This window comes from Hippocampus guttulatus, chromosome 10, assembly GCF_054856545.1.
Source record: "Hippocampus guttulatus isolate MCC_2025c chromosome 10, RoL_Hgut_1.0, whole genome shotgun sequence".
In the NCBI taxonomy this organism is placed as follows: domain Eukaryota; kingdom Metazoa; phylum Chordata; class Actinopteri; order Syngnathiformes; family Syngnathidae; genus Hippocampus; species Hippocampus guttulatus.
In genome coordinates, this window is record NC_141270.1 from 21,287,314 (window position 1) to 21,309,904 (window position 22,591).

A 22,591-nucleotide genomic window follows, 5' to 3' on the forward strand; every position below is an offset into this window, starting at 1 on the left:
TCGCGCCCGCCCGTGAGAAATTTCGGACAGAGCCGTTTTTGCCCACGGCCGAGCCGGAGTTGTTCCGCTGCGGCGCTCAGGCTGTTCCGACGAGGATGTTGGGGCGGAGCGCTGGGAGAACCGCGGGTGTTAAGCAAAGTGTTCGGCTTCGTGAGAGATGAAGAGAGGAACCACGCGCAGACACAAAAAGCACAGAAGGGTTTTATTGCCAGTAAGCGAGACAGGCCGAGGTGGTCACAACTGAAAGGTAGTCAAAATGATCAATTCGAGGAGTGCAGGAATCCTGGAGCGGTACGGCGTCGTCGACACGGCAGGAAGGATCTCTGACGAAGTGACAATGGGTGGCTCTTCAGGCTGGCTTTTATGCTGCAAGTGGCAGATGAGATAATGACTCGCAGGTGTGTCGGGGAGGCAGGTGCACTGATTAGAGAAGCGCCCATCCCACACTGAAAAAGGTAACAATAACTTTTTGGGAGCGGCAAATTCCCCCACAGGAGAACAGAGAAATAGTGGTTTGATTTCGTGGAGTTCGTGGCGCAATGCATGAGGCGTCTGACTACAAATCAGGTCATGCTCGGCCAAAGAGAGGGCGTCCACCAGGTTGAAAAAGAGATGAAGAGCAAACACTGTCAATACATAATAAAGTTTCTCTGTCCCAATATCCCAAAAAAAAAGCCCAGTCCGAAGTAGCAAGATTAAGAAAATCTTTTGAAAAAACGCTCACATGAGGCGGATTTTGAGCCTTGCCTATGCAGTGATATTAATAATAATTGTAATAATAATCATGAAAAAGTGTGATGGTGGCGTGGCATTCATTTATCTTTTGAATTGGTGCGTTTAGATTTTTGTTTTTTGCTTTTCCTTGTATTTGGGTGTAGTTTCAAGCGCAGCTCATGTTCACACAACGCACATTTTATCTCATTATTTTTAGAGGGTCACAGGAAATCATATGGAAGGCTGCAATGGCCAACTCTCACCAGCAGAGGCTATCGTAAAGTGCTGGCCGTGCATGGACAAATAGGGCTCTCGCATTTCAGAAAGCACAAGAGTGACACAACGTGGCATCAGCTCTGAGCAGCAAATATTGTCAATTCATCGTCAATTTTTTCCGTCCCAAGAACCCCCCAAAAAAGTCAAAAGAGCCAAGATTTTTTAAAAACGCTCACATCAGAAGGATTTTGAGGCGTGTCGATGCAAAAAAAAAAAAAGAAAAAAGAAAAAAGACAATTAAAAAGTGTGATGGGGACACGACGTTCTTTGAATTCTAAATTGATATATTTCGATTTTTTTTGCTTTCACATGTATTTGGTTTGAGATTCGATTTCAGCTCATGTTCACAGGGCGGACATTTTATGTTGTTGCTTATTTTTAGAGGGTCATAAAAAAAATCCCAGACTTGACTTCTTCGTTTACAGTTGACTGAATAGGGATGATTGTTTTATTTGGGAGCAGAGAGATGTTGACTTAAATTCGCGGAGTTTATGATGCCACGGATAACGTGTCTCAATACGATTCAGTATTCGTTCGCGGAACGTCGCGCGGCTGGAAGCCGACGTTTTCTGCCCTTTGCGTTCGAAACCATTGTGTGTCCACGGTGCCGCCCCTCCCTTTTTTTGTCTCTTTTTCAGTGTGGGCTGGGCGCCTCTCGAATCAGTGCACCTGCCTCCCCTACACACGTGCGAGTCTTCATCTCATCTGCCACTTGCACCATAAAAGACAGCGTGAACAGCCACCCGTTGCCAGTTCGTCAGCGATCCTTCCTGCCGAGCTAGCTGCTGCCACGCCGTTACGCTCCAGCATTTCTGCACTCCTCAACGTGATCATTTTGACTAGCTTTCAGTTGTTTACACCTCGACCTGACCAACTTTCTGGCAATAAAACCCCTCTTCGTTTTTGGTGTCTGTGTGTGGTTCTTGTATTGATCTCTCACGAAACCTAACACTTTAATTCACATTCGACCCAAACTCCTCGTTTGGAGCGTCCCTCGCGCCGAAACGGTGCAGCATCGGCGGTGCCGTGGGCATAAACAACTCGGTACGACATTTCGCGCGGGTGGGCGTGAGATGTTCCTCCGCTTCACTGGTAACCCTGGATACTCTCCGCCGTACGGGTGCCGTGCGCCCCGAACCCGAAGCAATGAGGGACATTTTAGGGCGGTCGGGTTCGGGTAGGGGTAGGGCTCGGGCTCGGGCTCGGGCCACCCGATCTTACTTCTGCTCCGGCGGGGCCAAGCGGGTGGCATCCGTTCGGTCCCGGACCTTCGTGCTGTTTGATTACCAAAGGACTTATGCACACACTTCAACTTGTATTTTGTTCAGGATGACCTCCTGAAGCCTAAATGAGCATTAATTTGATCACACAACTCATGCCTATGAAGATACATTCAAACTCACAAAACGTGCTCAGCTCGGGCTGAAAATGCATTTAAAGCAATAAAAACTCAAATTGAGTGTCACACCTAAACCAAAGGACTTATGGACACACTTCAACATGTATTTTGTTCAGGATGACCACCTGAAGCCTAAATGAGCATTCATTTGACCACACAACTCATTCCTATGAAGATACATTCAAAGTCAGAAAGCGCGCTCAGCTCAGGCTACAAATGCATTTAAAGCAATAAAAACTCAAATTGAGTGTCACGCCTAAACCAAAGGACTTATGCACACACTTCAACATGTATTTTGTTCAGGATGTCCTCCTGAAGCCTAAATGAGCATTAATTTGACTACACAACTCATTCCTATGAAGATACATTCAAAGTCAGAAAGCGCGCTCAAGCTCGGGCTGAAAATGCATTTAAAGCAATAAAAACTCAAATTGAGTGTCACACCTAAACCAAAGGACTTATGCACACATTCAACATGTATTTTGTTCAGGATGACCTCCTGAAGCCTATATGAGCTTTAATTTGACCACACAACTCATTCCTATGAAGATACATTCAAACTCACAAAACGTGCTCAGCTCGGGCTGAAAATGCATTTAAAGCAATAAAAACTCAAATTGAGTGTCACACCTAAACCAAAGGACTTATGCACACACTTCATCATGTATTTTGTTCAGGATGGCCTCCTGAAGCCTAAAAGAGCATTAATTTGACTAAACAAATCATTCCTATGAAGATACATTCAAAGTCAGAAAGCGCGCTCAGCTCGGAATGAAAATGCATTTAAAGCAATAAAAACTCAAATTGAGTGTCACACCTAAACCAAAGGATTATGCACACACTTCAACATGTATTTTGTTCAGGATGGCCTCCTGAAGCCTATATGAGCATTATTTTGACCACACAACTCATTCCTATGAAGATACATTCAAACTCACAAAACATGCTCAGCTCGGGCTGAAAATGCATTTAAAGCAATAAAAACTCAAATTGAGTGTCACGCCTAAACCAAAGGACTTATGCACACACTTCAACATGTATTTTGTTCAGGATGACCACCTGAAGCCTAAATGAGCATTAATTTGACCACACAACTCATTCCTATGAAGATACATTCAAACTCACAAAACGTGCTCAACTCGGGCTGAAAATGAATTTAAAGCAATAAAAACTCAAATTGAGTGTCACGCCTAAACCAAAGGACTTATGCATACACTTCAACATGTATTTTGTTCAGGATGACCACCTGAAGCCTAAATGAGCATTAATTTGACCACACAACTCATTCCTATGAAGATACATTCAAACTCACAAAACGTGCTCAGCTCGGGCTGAAAATGCATTTAAAGCAATCAAAACTCAAATTGAGTGTCACGCCTAAACCAAAGGACTTATGCACACACTTCAACATGTATTTTGTTCAGGATGACCTCCTGAAGCCCATATGAGAATTAATTTGACCACACAACTCATTCCTATGAAGATACATTCAAACTCACAAAACGTGCTCAGCTCGGGCTGAAAATGCATTTAAAGCAATAAAAACTCAAATTGAGTGTCACGCCTAAACCAAAGGACTTATGCACACACTTTAACATGTATTTTGTTCAGAAGGACCACCTGAAGCCTAAATGAGCATTAATTTGATCACACAATTCATGCCTATGAAGATGCATTCAAACTCACAAAACGTGCTCAGCTCGGGCTGAAAATGCATTTAAAGCAATAAAAACTCAAATGGAGTGTCACGCCTAAACCAAAGGACTTATGCACACACTTCATCATGTATTTTGTTCAGGATGGCCTCCTGAAGCCTAAAAGAGCATTAATTTGACTAAACAAATCATTCCTATGAAGATACATTCAAAGTCAGAAAGCGCGCTCAGCTGGGAATGAAAATGCATTTAAAGCAATAAAAACTCAAATTGAGTGTCACACCTAAACCAAAGGATTATGCACACACTTCAACATGTATTTTGTTCAGGATGGCCTCCTGAAGCCTATATGAGCATTAATTTGACCACACAACTCATTCCTATGAAGATACATTCAAACTCACAAAACATGCTCAGCTCGGGCTGAAAATGCATTTAAAGCAATAAAACTCAAATTGAGTGTCACGCCTAAACCAAAGGACTTATGCACACACTTCAACATGTATTTTGTTCAGGATGACCACCTGAAGCCTAAATGAGCATTAATTTGACCACACAACTCATTCCTATGAAGATACATTCAAACTCACAAAACGTGCTCAACTCGGGCTGAAAATGCATTTAAAGCAATAAAAACTCAAATTGAGTGTCACGCCTAAACCAAAGGACTTATGCACACACTTCAACATGTATTTTGTTCAGGATGACCACCTGAAGCCTAAATGAGCATTAATTTGACCACACAACTCATTCCTATGAAGATACATTCAAAGTCAGAAAGCGCGCTCAGCTCGGACTGAAAATGCATTTAAAGCAATAAAAACTCAAATGGAGTGTCACGCCTAAACCAAAGGACTTATGCACACACTTCAACATGTATTTAGTTCAGGATGACCACCTGAAGCCGAAATGAGCATTAATTTGACCACACAATTCATTCTTATGAAGATACATTCAAACTCACAAAACATGCTCAGCTCGGGCTGAAAATGCATTTAAAGCAATAAAAACTCAAACTGAGTGTCACGCCTAAACCAAAGGACTTATGCACACACTTCAACATGTATTTTGTTCAGGATGACCACCTGAAGCCTAAATGAGCATTAATTTGACCACACAACTCATTCCTATGAAGATACATTCAAAGTCAGAAAGCGCGCTCAGCTCGGACTGAAAATGCATTTAAAGCAATAAAAACTCAAATGGAGTGTCACGCCTAAACCAAAGGACTTATGCACACACTTCAACATGTATTTAGTTCAGGATGACCACCTGAAGCCGAAATGAGCATTAATTTGACCACACAATTCATTCTTATGAAGATACATTCAAACTCACAAAACATGCTCAGCTCGGGCTGAAAATGCATTTAAAGCAATAAAAACTCAAACTGAGTGTCACGCCTAAACCAAAGGACTTATGCACACACTTCAACATGTATTTTGTTCAGGATGACCACCTGAAGCCTAAATGAGCATTAATTTGACCACACAACTCATTCCTATGAAGATGCATTCAAACTCACAAAACGTGCTCAACTCGGGCTGAAAATGCATTTAAAGCAATAAAAACTCAAATTGAGTGTCACGCCTAAACCAAAGGACTTATGCACACACTTCAACATGTATTTAGTTCAGGATGTCCTCCTGAAGCCTAAATGAGCATTAATTTGACCACACAACTCATTCCTATGAAGATACATTCAAACTCACAAAAAGTGCTCAGCTCGGGCTGAAAATGCATTTAAAGCAATAAAAACTCAAATTGAGTGTCACGCCCAAACCAAAGAACTTATGCACACACTTCAATATTTATTTAGTTCAGGATGACCACCTGAAGCCTAAATGAGCATTAATTTGACCACACAACTGATTCCTATGAAGCTACATTCAAACTCACAAAACGTGCTCAGCTCGGGCTGAAAATGCATTTAAAGCAATAAAAACTCAAATTGAGTGTCACGCCTAAACCAAAGGACTTATGCACACACTTCAACATGTATTTAGTTCAGGATGACCACCTGAAGCCGAAATGAGCATTAATTTGACCACACAATTCATTCTTATGAAGATACATTCAAACTCACAAAAAGTGCTCAGCTCGGGCTGAAAATGCATTTAAAGCAATAAAAACTCAAATTGAGTGTCACGCCCAAACCAAAGAACTTATGCACACACTTCAACATGTATTTTGTTCAGGATGGCCTCCTGAAGCCTATATGAGCATTATTTTGACCACACAACTCATTCCTATGAAGATACATTCAAACTCACAAAACATGCTCAGCTCGGGCTGAAAATGCATTTAAAGCAATAAAAACTCAAATTGAGTGTCACGCCTAAACCAGAGGATTTATGCACACACTTCAACATGTATTTTGTTCAGGATGTCCTCCTGAAGCCTAAATGAGCATTAATTTGACTACACAACTCATTCCTATGAAGATACATTCAAAGTCAGAAAGCGCGCTCAAGCTCGGGCTGAAAATGCATTTAAAGCAATAAAAACTCAAATTGAGTGTCACACCTAAACCAAAGGACTTATGCACACATTCAACATGTATTTTGTTCAGGATGACCTCCTGAAGCCTATATGAGCTTTAATTTGACCACACAACTCATTCCTATGAAGATACATTCAAACTCACAAAACGTGCTCAGCTCGGGCTGAAAATGCATTTAAAGCAATAAAAACTCAAATTGAGTGTCACGCCTAAACCAAAGGATTTATGCACACACTTTAACATGTATTTTGTTCAGAAGGACCACCTGAAGCCTAAATGAGCATTAATTTGATCACACAATTCATGCCTATGAAGATGCATTCAAACTCACAAAACGTGCTCAGCTCGGGCTGAAAATGCATTTAAAGCAATAAAAACTCAAATTGAGTGTCACACCTAAACCAAAGGACTTATGCACACACTTCATCATGTATTTTGTTCAGGATGGCCTCCTGAAGCCTAAAAGAGCATTAATTTGACTAAACAAATCATTCCTATGAAGATACATTCAAAATCAGAAAGCGCGCTCAGCTCGGGCTGAAAATGCATTTAAAGCAATAAAAACTCAAATTGAGTGTCACACCTAAACCAAAGGATTATGCACACACTTCAACATGTATTTTGTTCAGGATGGCCTCCTGAAGCCTATATGAGCATTAATTTGACCACACAACTCATTCCTATGAAGATACATTCAAACTCACAAAAGGTGCTCAGCTCGGGCTGAAAATGCATTTAAAGCAATAAAAACTCAAATTGAGTGTCACGCCTAAACCGAAGGACTTATGCACACACTTCAAGATGTATTTTGTTCAGGATGACCTCCTGAAGCCTAAATGAGCAATAATTTGACCACACAACTCATTCCTATGAAGATACATTCAAAGTCAGAAAGCGCGCTCAGCTCAGGCTACAAATGCATTTAAAGCAATAAAAACTCAAATTGAGTGTCACGCCTAAACCAGAGGATTTATGCACACACTTCAACATGTATTTTGTTCAGGATGTCCTCCTGAAGCCTAAATGAGCATTAATTTGACTACACAACTCATTCCTATGAAGATACATTCAAAGTCAGAAAGCGCGCTCAAGCTCGGGCTGAAAATGCATTTAAAGCAATAAAAACTCAAATTGAGTGTCACACCTAAACCAAAGGACTTATGCACACATTCAACATGTATTTTGTTCAGGATGACCTCCTGAAGCCTATATGAGCTTTAATTTGACCACACAACTCATTCCTATGAAGATACATTCAAACTCACAAAACGTGCTCAGCTCGGGCTGAAAATGCATTTAAAGCAATAAAAACTCAAATTGAGTGTCACGCCTAAACCAAAGGATTTATGCACACACTTTAACATGTATTTTGTTCAGAAGGACCACCTGAAGCCTAAATGAGCATTAATTTGATCACACAATTCATGCCTATGAAGATGCATTCAAACTCACAAAACGTGCTCAGCTCGGGCTGAAAATGCATTTAAAGCAATAAAAACTCAAATTGAGTGTCACACCTAAACCAAAGGACTTATGCACACACTTCATCATGTATTTTGTTCAGGATGGCCTCCTGAAGCCTAAAAGAGCATTAATTTGACTAAACAAATCATTCCTATGAAGATACATTCAAAGTCAGAAAGCGCGCTCAGCTCGGGCTGAAAATGCATTTAAAGCAATAAAAACTCAAATTGAGTGTCACACCTAAACCAAAGGATTATGCACACACTTCAACATGTATTTTGTTCAGGATGGCCTCCTGAAGCCTATATGAGCATTAATTTGACCACACAACTCATTCCTATGAAGATACATTCAAACTCACAAAAGGTGCTCAGCTCGGGCTGAAAATGCATTTAAAGCAATAAAAACTCAAATTGAGTGTCACGCCTAAACCGAAGGACTTATGCACACACTTCAAGATGTATTTTGTTCAGGATGACCTCCTGAAGCCTAAATGAGCAATAATTTGACCACACAACTCATTCCTATGAAGATACATTCAAAGTCAGAAAGCGCGCTCAGCTCGGACTGAAAATGCATTTAAAGCAATAAAAACTCAAATGGAGTGTCACGCCTAAACCAAAGGACTTATGCACACACTTCAACATGTATTTAGTTCAGGATGACCACCTGAAGCCGAAATGAGCATTAATTTGACCACACAACTCATTCTTATGAAGATACATTCAAACTCACAAAACATGCTCAGCTCGGGCTGAAAATGCATTTAAAGCAATAAAAACTCAAATTGAGTGTCACGCCTAAACCAAAGGACTTATGCATACACTTCAACATGTATTTAGTTCAGGATGTCCTCCTGAAGCCTAAATGAGCATTAATTTGACCACACAACTCATTCCTATGAAGATACATTCAAACTCACAAAACGTGCTCAGCTCGGGCTGAAAATGCATTTAAAGCAATAAAAACTCAAATTGAGTGTCACGCCTAAACCAAAGGACTTATGCACACACTTCAACATGTATTTTGTTCAGGATGACCACCTGAAGCCTAAATGAGCATTAATTTGACCACACAACTCATTCCTATGAAGATACATTCAAACTCACAAAACGTGCTCAACTCGGGCTGAAAATGCATTTAAAGCAATAAAAACTCAAATTGAGTGTCACGCCTCAACCAAAGGACTTATGCACACACTTCAACATGTATTTTGTTCAGGATGACCACCTGAAGCCTAAATGAGCATTCATTTGACCACACAACTCATTCCTATGAAGATACATTCAAAGTCAGAAAGCGCGCTCAGCTCAGGCTACAAATGCATTTAAAGCAATAAAAACTCAAATTGAGTGTCACGCCTAAACCAGAGGATTTATGCACACACTTCAACATGTATTTTGTTCAGGATGTCCTCCTGAAGCCTAAATGAGCATTAATTTGACTACACAACTCATTCCTATGAAGATACATTCAAAGTCAGAAAGCGCGCTCAAGCTCGGGCTGAAAATGCATTTAAAGCAATAAAAACTCAAATTGAGTGTCACACCTAAACCAAAGGACTTATGCACACATTCAACATGTATTTTGTTCAGGATGACCTCCTGAAGCCTATATGAGCTTTAATTTGACCACACAACTCATTCCTATGAAGATACATTCAAACTCACAAAACGTGCTCAGCTCGGGCTGAAAATGCATTTAAAGCAATAAAAACTCAAATTGAGTGTCACGCCTAAACCAAAGGATTTATGCACACACTTTAACATGTATTTTGTTCAGAAGGACCACCTGAAGCCTAAATGAGCATTAATTTGATCACACAATTCATGCCTATGAAGATGCATTCAAACTCACAAAACGTGCTCAGCTCGGGCTGAAAATGCATTTAAAGCAATAAAAACTCAAATTGAGTGTCACACCTAAACCAAAGGACTTATGCACACACTTCATCATGTATTTTGTTCAGGATGGCCTCCTGAAGCCTAAAAGAGCATTAATTTGACTAAACAAATCATTCCTATGAAGATACATTCAAAGTCAGAAAGCGCGCTCAGCTCGGGCTGAAAATGCATTTAAAGCAATAAAAACTCAAATTGAGTGTCACACCTAAACCAAAGGATTATGCACACACTTCAACATGTATTTTGTTCAGGATGGCCTCCTGAAGCCTATATGAGCATTAATTTGACCACACAACTCATTCCTATGAAGATACATTCAAACTCACAAAAGGTGCTCAGCTCGGGCTGAAAATGCATTTAAAGCAATAAAAACTCAAATTGAGTGTCACGCCTAAACCGAAGGACTTATGCACACACTTCAAGATGTATTTTGTTCAGGATGACCTCCTGAAGCCTAAATGAGCAATAATTTGACCACACAACTCATTCCTATGAAGATACATTCAAAGTCAGAAAGCGCGCTCAGCTCGGACTGAAAATGCATTTAAAGCAATAAAAACTCAAATGGAGTGTCACGCCTAAACCAAAGGACTTATGCACACACTTCAACATGTATTTAGTTCAGGATGACCACCTGAAGCCGAAATGAGCATTAATTTGACCACACAACTCATTCTTATGAAGATACATTCAAACTCACAAAACATGCTCAGCTCGGGCTGAAAATGCATTTAAAGCAATAAAAACTCAAATTGAGTGTCACGCCTAAACCAAAGGACTTATGCATACACTTCAACATGTATTTAGTTCAGGATGTCCTCCTGAAGCCTAAATGAGCATTAATTTGACCACACAACTCATTCCTATGAAGATACATTCAAACTCACAAAACGTGCTCAGCTCGGGCTGAAAATGCATTTAAAGCAATAAAAACTCAAATTGAGTGTCACGCCTAAACCAAAGGACTTATGCACACACTTCAACATGTATTTTGTTCAGGATGACCACCTGAAGCCTAAATGAGCATTAATTTGACCACACAACTCATTCCTATGAAGATACATTCAAACTCACAAAACGTGCTCAACTCGGGCTGAAAATGCATTTAAAGCAATAAAAACTCAAATTGAGTGTCACGCCTCAACCAAAGGACTTATGCACACACTTCAACATGTATTTTGTTCAGGATGACCACCTGAAGCCTAAATGAGCATTCATTTGACCACACAACTCATTCCTATGAAGATACATTCAAAGTCAGAAAGCGCGCTCAGCTCAGGCTACAAATGCATTTAAAGCAATAAAAACTCAAATTGAGTGTCACGCCTAAACCAGAGGATTTATGCACACACTTCAACATGTATTTTGTTCAGGATGTCCTCCTGAAGCCTAAATGAGCATTAATTTGACTACACAACTCATTCCTATGAAGATACATTCAAAGTCAGAAAGCGCGCTCAAGCTCGGGCTGAAAATGCATTTAAAGCAATAAAAACTCAAATTGAGTGTCACACCTAAACCAAAGGACTTATGCACACATTCAACATGTATTTTGTTCAGGATGACCTCCTGAAGCCTATATGAGCAATAATTTGACCACACAACTCATTCCTATGAAGATACATTCAAACTCACAAAACGTGCTCAGCTCGGGCTGAAAATGCATTTAAAGCAATAAAAACTCAAATTGAGTGTCACGCCTAAACCAAAGGATTTATGCACACACTTTAACATGTATTTTGTTCAGAAGGACCACCTGAAGCCTAAATGAGCATTAATTTGACTACACAACTCATTCCTATGAAGATACATTCAAAGTCAGAAAGCGCGCTCAAGCTCGGGCTGAAAATGCATTTAAAGCAATAAAAACTCAAATTGAGTGTCACACCTAAACCAAAGGACTTATGCACACATTCAACATGTATTTTGTTCAGGATGACCTCCTGAAGCCTATATGAGCAATAATTTGACCACACAACTCATTCCTATGAAGATACATTCAAACTCACAAAAAGTGCTCAGCTCGGGCTGAAAATGCATTTAAAGCAATAAAAACTCAAATTGAGTGTCACGCCTAAACCAAAGGATTTATGCACACACTTTAACATGTATTTTGTTCAGAAGGACCACCTGAAGCCTAAATGAGCATTAATTTGACTACACAACTCATTCCTATGAAGATACATTCAAAGTCAGAAAGCGCGCTCAAGCTCGGGCTGAAAATGCATTTAAAGCAATAAAAACTCAAATTGAGTGTCACGCCTAAACCAAAGGACTTATGCACACACTTCAACATGTATTTAGTTCAGGATGTCCTCCTGAAGCCTAAATGAGCATTAATTTGACCACACAACTCATTCCTCTGAAGATACATTCAAACTCACAAAAAGTGCTCAGCTCGGGCTGAAAATGCATTTAAAGCAATAAAAACTCAAATTGAGTGTCACGCCCAAACCAAAGAACTTATGCACAACCTTCAATATTTATTTAGTTCAGGATGACCACCTGAAGCCTAAATGAGCATTAATTTGACCACACAACTAATTCCTATGAAGCTACATTCAAACTCACAAAACGTGCTCAGCTCGGGCTGAAAATGCATTTAAAGCAATAAAAACTCAAATTGAGTGTCACGCCTAAACCAAAGGACTTATGCACACACTTCAACATGTATTTTGTTCAGGATGACCACCTGAAGCCTAAATGAGCATTAATTTGACCACACAACTCATTCCTATGAAGATACATTCAAACTCACAAAACGTGCTCAACTCGGGCTGAAAATGCATTTAAAGCAATAAAAACTCAAATTGAGTGTCACGCCTAAACCAAAGGACTTATGCACACACTTCAACATGTATTTAGTTCAGGATGTCCTCCTGAAGCCTAAATGAGCATTAATTTGACCACACAACTCATTCCTCTGAAGATACATTCAAACTCACAAAAAGTGCTCAGCTCGGGCTGAAAATGCATTTAAAGCAATAAAAACTCAAATTGAGTGTCACGCCCAAACCAAAGAACTTATGCACAACCTTCAATATTTATTTAGTTCAGGATGACCACCTGAAGCCTAAATGAGCATTAATTTGACCACACAACTAATTCCTATGAAGCTACATTCAAACTCACAAAACGTGCTCAGCTCGGGCTGAAAATGCATTTAAAGCAATAAAAACTCAAATTGAGTGTCACGCCTAAACCAAAGGACTTATGCACACACTTCAACATGTATTTTGTTCAGGATGACCACCTGAAGCCTAAATGAGCATTAATTTGACCACACAACTGATTCCTATGAAGATACATTCAAACTCACAAAACGTGCTCAGCTCGGGCTGAAAATGCATTTAAAGCAATAAAAACTCAAATTGAGTGTCACGCCTAAACCAAAGGACTTATGCACACACTTCAACATGTATTTTGTTCAGGATGACCACCTGAAGCCTAAATGAGCATTAATTTGACCACACAACTCATTCCTATGAAGATACATTCAAACTCACAAAACGTGCTCAACTCGGGCTGAAAATGCATTTAAAGCAATAAAAACTCAAATTTTAAAAAACTTTACCAGTGTAGGCAACTTAATAATAATAATAATACTAATAATACATTTTATTGATAAGCGCCTTTCAAGACACCCAAGGACACTTTACAATAACAAAAAACACAAAACAATACGGGTTGAGCAGCTGACATGTCTGTCATTTTCTTGTGAGAATTAATTTTTTTCCAGAACAACACTCACAAAATTAGATATAGGTCTACATGACTTCCAACATTGTGATGTGCACTCACAGCAGCAATACCAGTCTTCGGCCGCTCAATTCATGCAAATTCTTCTCAAGACACTGCTCATGGTACCACCTTTCGCACTGGGTCTCGTCAAAAGGGGGCCGGGGGGAGAGAACCCTAACATCGCAAGATTATATGTTCGGAAATTTCAATCAGGATAACTCTAAGTTGCTTTTAAAATTCAAATTTTTTCTTTTACTTGAACCAACCCAATTTCAATGATGCATGCAAAGCATCATGAAGACAATGTCGATGCAAGATAAATTGTGTGTTCTTCCATTGTAAAAATCACTCGTTTTGTCAGAGGACCTTTTCCAGGTGGTTTTGCCATTTAGAGCATGCCACAGTGCATGGCGAGAACAAATACGACAACATGACGGAATATCAGTGAACATTAAACTTAAAATTCACAGTGTGTAAATATGGGATTGAAATTTTATCTTGACATTTTATTTTCATCGGAGCAGTGAATAACACGAGATTTTTCGTTGTGGTACAAGTCATAAAAAATGACTTTCTCATAAGCTTTCAGAATTCATCCCTGGTATCAACACTTCCTCTTCATGAAGTAGTTTGAAACAAAATATATCTTTGGCATCATTTCTGGATGCCACAATTAAACATTTTTTGCATGGGTGATCATCATCCAATAAACCTGCTGTGGTCAGTATTTCTGACGATTGTCTTGTTCTCTTATTTTCCATCGCCACATAATGTTCTAAAATTGATGCACGGAATGTCTGGGGAAGGCCTTCATCAGTTCCACTGCCATCTGAAAAAAAATAGCTTGTTTGTCTTGTGGGAGTGACAAAACTGTTTCGGGCGAACAATTTGAAAACACAATTTGTACAAGGCTGCATAAAGCTGGACGATCGCTTGGTTGTGCGTTGAAGTTTTGGACCCTGTGTTGTCAACCCGCGCCACTTTCGGCCTGCCTGGCTTGGAGGAGCTCCGGCGGGGACAAACTGGCGGCATCGCTTCTATACCGGCCCGTCGCGGGCGTATTCGACGAGGTTTATTAGCCCGTTGCTTGACACCCGCGCCCCTCCCGGCTTCCCGCAAGATCCCCCTGATCAGAGCTGCATTGCGATCCGCTAGGAGCAGCCGCGCCCGGGCCGTGTTTTGCAGCGGCATTGTACGATATTTCGCGAGGATGGCCGTGAGCTTTTCACCCACTTCGCTTGCAACCCGGGCCACGTTGGACCGACGGGCGCGGCGAAACTCCGGCGAGGTCAGGCGGGTGGCGTATTTTCCTTCACAGAATGTCGCGCGGGTGTGCGTCGAAGTTTTCTGCCCTTTGTGTTAGGGTCCATTGTTTGTCCACAGTGTCGACCCTCCCTTTTGATTTTGCGCCCGGGACCTAACCGACGCTGTCGCTTGGCCCCGCCAGAGCTGCGCCGTGCCTGGCGGGCCGGCAAAGGCGAGTGTTGCAAGCGAAGAGGTGGAAGACCTCGCGCACACCAACACGACCTGCCGGGAGCAAAGCTGCTGCCCGCTCGGCTCCGCCAGAGATGCACCTCGCTTTGAGGGACAGGGGGCGCGGTGTGCAATCAAAGGGAAGAAAAACTTGGGAATCAAACCGCGCGAAGGTCCGGGACCGAACCGATGCCACCCGCTTGGCCCTGCCGGAGTTGCGCGGGGCAGGTAGGGCCGAGAGTGGTGTGTGTGATAAGCGAAGCGGAGGAACAGCTCGCGCCCGCCCGTGAGAAATTTCGGACGGAGCCGTTTTTGCCCACGGCCGAGCCGGAGTTGCTCCGCTGCGGCGCTCAGGCTGTTCCGACGAGGATGTTGGGGCGGAGCGCTGGGAGAACCGCGGGTGTTAAGCAAAGTGTTCGGCTTCGTGAGAGATGAAGAGAGGAACCACGCGCAGACACAAAAAGCACAGAAGGGTTTTATTGCCAGTAAGCGAGACAGGCCGAGGTGGTCACAACTGAAAGGTAGTCAAAATGATCAATTCGAGGAGTGCAGGAATCCTGGAGCGGTACGGCGTCGTCGACACGGCAGGAAGGATCTCTGACGAAGTGACAATGGGTGGCTCTTCAGGCTGGCTTTTATGCTGCAAGTGGCAGATGAGATAATGACTCGCAGGTGTGTCGGGGAGGCAGGTGCACTGATTAGAGAAGCGCCCATCCCACACTGAAAAAGGTAACAATAACTTTTTGGGAGCGGCAAATTCCCCCACAGGAGAACAGAGAAATAGTGGTTTGATTTCGTGGAGTTCGTGGCGCAATGCATGAGGCGTCTGACTACAAATCAGGTCATGCTCGGCCAAAGAGAGGGCGTCCACCAGGTTGAAAAAGAGATGAAGAGCAAACACTGTCAATACATAATAAAGTTTCTCTGTCCCAATATCCCCAAAAAAAAAGCCCAGTCCGAAGTAGCAAGATTAAGAAAATCTTTTGAAAAAACGCTCACATGAGGTGGATTTTGAGCCTTGCCTATGCAGTGATATTAATAATAATTGTAATAATAATCATGAAAAAGTGTGATGGTGGCGTGGCATTCATTTATCTTTTGAATTGGTGCGTTTAGATTTTTGTTTTTTGCTTTTCCTTGTATTTGGGTGTAGTTTCAAGCGCAGCTCATGTTCACACAACGCACATTTTATCTCATTATTTTTAGAGGGTCACAGGAAATCATATGGAAGGCTGCAATGGCCAACTCTCACCAGCAGAGGCTATCGTAAAGTGCTGGCCGTGCATGGACAAATAGGGCTCTCGCATTTCAGAAAGCACAAGAGTGACACAACGTGGCATCAGCTCTGAGCAGCAAATATTGTCAATTCATCGTCAATTTTTTCCGTCCCAAGAACCCCCCAAAAAAGTCAAAAGAGCCAAGATTTTTTAAAAACGCTCACATCAGAAGGATTTTGAGGCGTGTCGATGCAAAAAAAAAAGAAAAAAGAAAAAAGACAATTAAAAAGTGTGATGGGGACACGACGTTCTTTGAATTCTAAATTGATATATTTCGATTTTTTTTGCTTTCACATGTATTTGGTTTGAGATTCGATTTCAGCTCATGTTCACAGGGCGGACATTTTATGTTGTTGCTTATTTTTAGAGGGTCATAAAAAAAATCCCAGACTTGACTTCTTCGTTTACAGTTGACTGAATAGGGATGATTGTTTTATTTGGGAGCAGAGAGATGTTGACTTAAATTCGCGGAGTTTATGATGCCACGGATAACGTGTCTCAATACGATTCAGTATTCGTTCGCGGAACGTCGCGCGGCTGGAAGCCGACGTTTTCTGCCCTTTGCGTTCGAAACCATTGTGTGTCCACGGTGCCGCCCCTCCCTTTTTTTGTCTCTTTTTCAGTGTGGGCTGGGCGCCTCTCGAATCAGTGCACCTGCCTCCCCTACACACGTGCGAGTCTTCATCTCATCTGCCACTTGCACCATAAAAGACAGCGTGAACAGCCACCCGTTGCCAGTTCGTCAGCGATCCTTCCTGCCGAGCTAGCTGCTGCCACGCCGTTACGCTCCAGCATTTCTGCACTCCTCAACGTGATCATTTTGACTAGCTTTCAGTTGTTTACACCTCGACCTGACCAACTTTCTGGCAATAAAACCCCTCTTCGTTTTTGGTGTCTGTGTGTGGTTCTTGTATTGATCTCTCACGAAACCTAACACTTTAATTCACATTCGACCCAAACTCCTCGTTTGGAGCGTCCCTCGCGCCGAAACGGTGCAGCATCGGCGGTGCCGTGGGCATAAACAACTCGGTACGACATTTCGCGCGGGTGGGCGTGAGATGTTCCTCCGCTTCACTGGTAACCCTGGATACTCTCCGCCGTACGGGTGCCGTGCGCCCCGAACCCGAAGCAATGAGGGACATTTTAGGGCGGTCGGGTTCGGGTAGGGGTAGGGCTCGGGCTCGGGCTCGGGCCGCCCGATCTTACTTCTGCTCCGGCGGGGCCAAGCGGGTGGCATCCGTTCGGTCCCGGACCTTCGTGCTGTTTGATTACCAAAGGACTTATGCACACACTTCAACTTGTATTTTGTTCAGGATGACCTCCTGAAGCCTAAATGAGCATTAATTTGATCACACAACTCATGCCTATGAAGATACATTCAAACTCACAAAACGTGCTCAGCTCGGGCTGAAAATGCATTTAAAGCAATAAAAACTCAAATTGAGTGTCACACCTAAACCAAAGGACTTATGGACACACTTCAACATGTATTTTGTTCAGGATGACCACCTGAAGCCTAAATGAGCATTCATTTGACCACACAACTCATTCCTATGAAGATACATTCAAAGTCAGAAAGCGCGCTCAGCTCAGGCTACAAATGCATTTAAAGCAATAAAAACTCAAATTGAGTGTCACGCCTAAACCAGAGGATTTATGCACACACTTCAACATGTATTTTGTTCAGGATGTCCTCCTGAAGCCTAAATGAGCATTAATTTGACTACAAAACTCATTCCTATGAAGATACATTCAAAGTCAGAAAGCGCGCTCAAGCTCGGGCTGAAAATGCATTTAAAGCAATAAAAACTCAAAAAGAGTGTCACACCTAAACCAAAGGACTTATGCACACATTCAACATGTATTTTGTTCAGGATGACCTCCTGAAGCCTATATGAGCTTTAATTTGACCACACAACTCATTCCTATGAAGATACATTCAAACTCACAAAATGTGCTCAGCTCGGGCTGAAAATGCATTTAAAGCAATAAAAACTCAAATTGAGTGTCACGCCTAAACCAAAGGATTTATGCACACACTTTAACATGTATTTTGTTCAGAAGGACCACCTGAAGCCTAAATGAGCATTAATTTGATCACACAATTCATGCCTATGAAGATGCATTCAAACTCACAAAACGTGCTCAGCTCGGGCTGAAAATGCATTTAAAGCAATAAAAACTCAAATTGAGTGTCACACCTAAACCAAAGGACTTATGCACACACTGCATCGTGTATTTTGTTCAGGATGGCCTCCTGAAGCCTAAAAGAGCATTAATTTGACTAAACAAATCATTCCTATGAAGATACATTCAAAGTCAGAAAGCGCGCTCAGCTCGGAATGAAAATGCATTTAAAGCAATAAAAACTCAAATTGAGTGTCACACCTAAACCAAAGGATTATGCACACACTTCAACATGTATTTTGTTCAGGATGGCCTCCTGAAGCCTATATGAGCATTAATTTGACCACACAACTCATTCCTATGAAGATACATTCAAACTCACAAAACGTGCTCAGCTCGGGCTGAAAATGCATTTAAAGCAATAAAAACTCAAATGGAGTGTCACGCCTAAACCAAAGGACTTATGCACACACTTCAACATGTATTTAGTTCAGGATGACCACCTGAAGCCGAAATGAGCATTAATTTGACCACACAACTCATTCTTATGAAGATACATTCAAACTCACAAAACGTGCTCAGCTCGGACTGAAAATGCATTTAAAGCAATAAAAACTCAAATGGAGTGTCACGCCTAAACCAAAGGACTTATGCACACACTTCAACATGTATTTTGTTCAGGATGACCTCCTGAAGCCCATATGAGAATTAATTTGACCACACAACTCATTCCTATGAAGATACATTCAAACTCACAAAACGTGCTCAGCTCGGGCTGAAAATGCATTTAAAGCAATAAAAACTCAAATTGAGTGTCACGCCTAAACCAAAGGACTTATGCACACACTTCAACATGTATTTTGTTCAGGATGACCACCTGAAGCCTAAATGAGCATTAATTTGACCACACAACTCATTCCTATGAAGATACATTCAAACTCACAAAACGTGCTCAACTCGGGCTGAAAATGCATTTAAAGCAATAAAAACTCAAATTGAGTGTCACGCCTCAACCAAAGGACTTATGCACACACTTCAACATGTATTTTGTTCAGGATGACCTCCTGTAGCCTAAATGAGCATTAATTTGACCACACAACTCATTCCTATGAAGATACATTCAAACTCACAAAACGTGCTCAGCTCGGGCTGAAAATGCATTTAAAGCAATAAAAACTCAAATTGAGTGTCACGCCTAAACCGAAGGACTTATGCACACACTTCAAGATGTATTTTGTTCAGGATGTCCTCCTGAAGCCTAAATGAGCATTAATTTGGCTACACAACTCATTCCTATGAAGATACATTCAAAGTCAGAAAGCGCGCTCAGCTCGGACTGAAAATGCATTTAAAGCAATAAAAACTCAAATGGAGTGTCACGCCTAAACCAAAGGACTTATGCACACACTTCAACATGTATTTAGTTCAGGATGACCACCTGAAGCCGAAATGAGCATTAATTTGACCACACAACTCATTCTTATGAAGATACATTCAAACTCACAAAACATGCTCAGCTCGGGCTGAAAATGCATTTAAAGCAATAAAAACTCAAATTGAGTGTCACGCCTAAACCAAAGGACTTATGCATACACTTCAACATGTATTTAGTTCAGGATGTCCTCCTGAAGCCTAAATGAGCATTAATTTGACCACACAACTCATTCCTATGAAGATACATTCAAACTCACAAAACGTGCTCAGCTCGGGCTGAAAATGCATTTAAAGCAATAAAAACTCAAATTGAGTGTCACGCCTAAACCAAAGGACTTATGCACACACTTCAACATGTATTTTGTTCAGGATGACCACCTGAAGCCTAAATGAGCATTAATTTGACCACACAACTCATTCCTATGAAGATACATTCAAACTCACAAAACGTGCTCAACTCGGGCTGAAAATGCATTTAAAGCAATAAAAACTCAAATTGAGTGTCACGCCTCAACCAAAGGACTTATGCACACACTTCAACATGTATTTTGTTCAGGATGACCACCTGAAGCCTAAATGAGCATTCATTTGACCACACAACTCATTCCTATGAAGATACATTCAAAGTCAGAAAGCGCGCTCAGCTCAGGCTACAAATGCATTTAAAGCAATAAAAACTCAAATTGAGTGTCACGCCTAAACCAGAGGATTTATGCACACACTTCAACATGTATTTTGTTCAGGATGTCCTCCTGAAGCCTAAATGAGCATTAATTTGACTACACAACTCATTCCTATGAAGATACATTCAAAGTCAGAAAGCGCGCTCAAGCTCGGGCTGAAAATGCATTTAAAGCAATAAAAACTCAAATTGAGTGTCACACCTAAACCAAAGGACTTATGCACACATTCAACATGTATTTTGTTCAGGATGACCTCCTGAAGCCTATATGAGCTTTAATTTGACCACACAACTCATTCCTATGAAGATACATTCAAACTCACAAAACGTGCTCAGCTCGGGCTGAAAATGCATTTAAAGCAATAAAAACTCAAATTGAGTGTCACGCCTAAACCAAAGGATTTATGCACACACTTTAACATGTATTTTGTTCAGAAGGACCACCTGAAGCCTAAATGAGCATTAATTTGATCACACAATTCATGCCTATGAAGATGCATTCAAACTCACAAAACGTGCTCAGCTCGGGCTGAAAATGCATTTAAAGCAATAAAAACTCAAATTGAGTGTCACACCTAAACCAAAGGACTTATGCACACACTTCATCATGTATTTTGTTCAGGATGGCCTCCTGAAGCCTAAAAGAGCATTAATTTGACTAAACAAATCATTCCTATGAAGATACATTCAAAGTCAGAAAGCGCGCTCAGCTCGGGCTGAAAATGCATTTAAAGCAATAAAAACTCAAATTGAGTGTCACACCTAAACCAAAGGATTATGCACACACTTCAACATGTATTTTGTTCAGGATGGCCTCCTGAAGCCTATATGAGCATTAATTTGACCACACAACTCATTCCTATGAAGATACATTCAAACTCACAAAAGGTGCTCAGCTCGGGCTGAAAATGCATTTAAAGCAATAAAAACTCAAATTGAGTGTCACGCCTAAACCGAAGGACTTATGCACACACTTCAAGATGTATTTTGTTCAGGATGACCTCCTGAAGCCTAAATGAGCAATAATTTGACCACACAACTCATTCCTATGAAGATACATTCAAAGTCAGAAAGCGCGCTCAGCTCGGACTGAAAATGCATTTAAAGCAATAAAAACTCAAATGGAGTGTCACGCCTAAACCAAAGGACTTATGCACACACTTCAACATGTATTTAGTTCAGGATGACCACCTGAAGCCGAAATGAGCATTAATTTGACCACACAACTCATTCTTATGAAGATACATTCAAACTCACAAAACATGCTCAGCTCGGGCTGAAAATGCATTTAAAGCAATAAAAACTCAAATTGAGTGTCACGCCTAAACCAAAGGACTTATGCATACACTTCAACATGTATTTAGTTCAGGATGTCCTCCTGAAGCCTAAATGAGCATTAATTTGACCACACAACTCATTCCTATGAAGATACATTCAAACTCACAAAACGTGCTCAGCTCGGGCTGAAAATGCATTTAAAGCAATAAAAACTCAAATTGAGTGTCACGCCTAAACCAAAGGACTTATGCACACACTTCAACATGTATTTTGTTCAGGATGACCACCTGAAGCCTAAATGAGCATTAATTTGACCACACAACTCATTCCTATGAAGATACATTCAAACTCACAAAACGTGCTCAACTCGGGCTGAAAATGCATTTAAAGCAATAAAAACTCAAATTGAGTGTCACGCCTCAACCAAAGGACTTATGCACACACTTCAACATGTATTTTGTTCAGGATGACCACCTGAAGCCTAAATGAGCATTCATTTGACCACACAACTCATTCCTATGAAGATACATTCAAAGTCAGAAAGCGCGCTCAGCTCAGGCTACAAATGCATTTAAAGCAATAAAAACTCAAATTGAGTGTCACGCCTAAACCAGAGGATTTATGCACACACTTCAACATGTATTTTGTTCAGGATGTCCTCCTG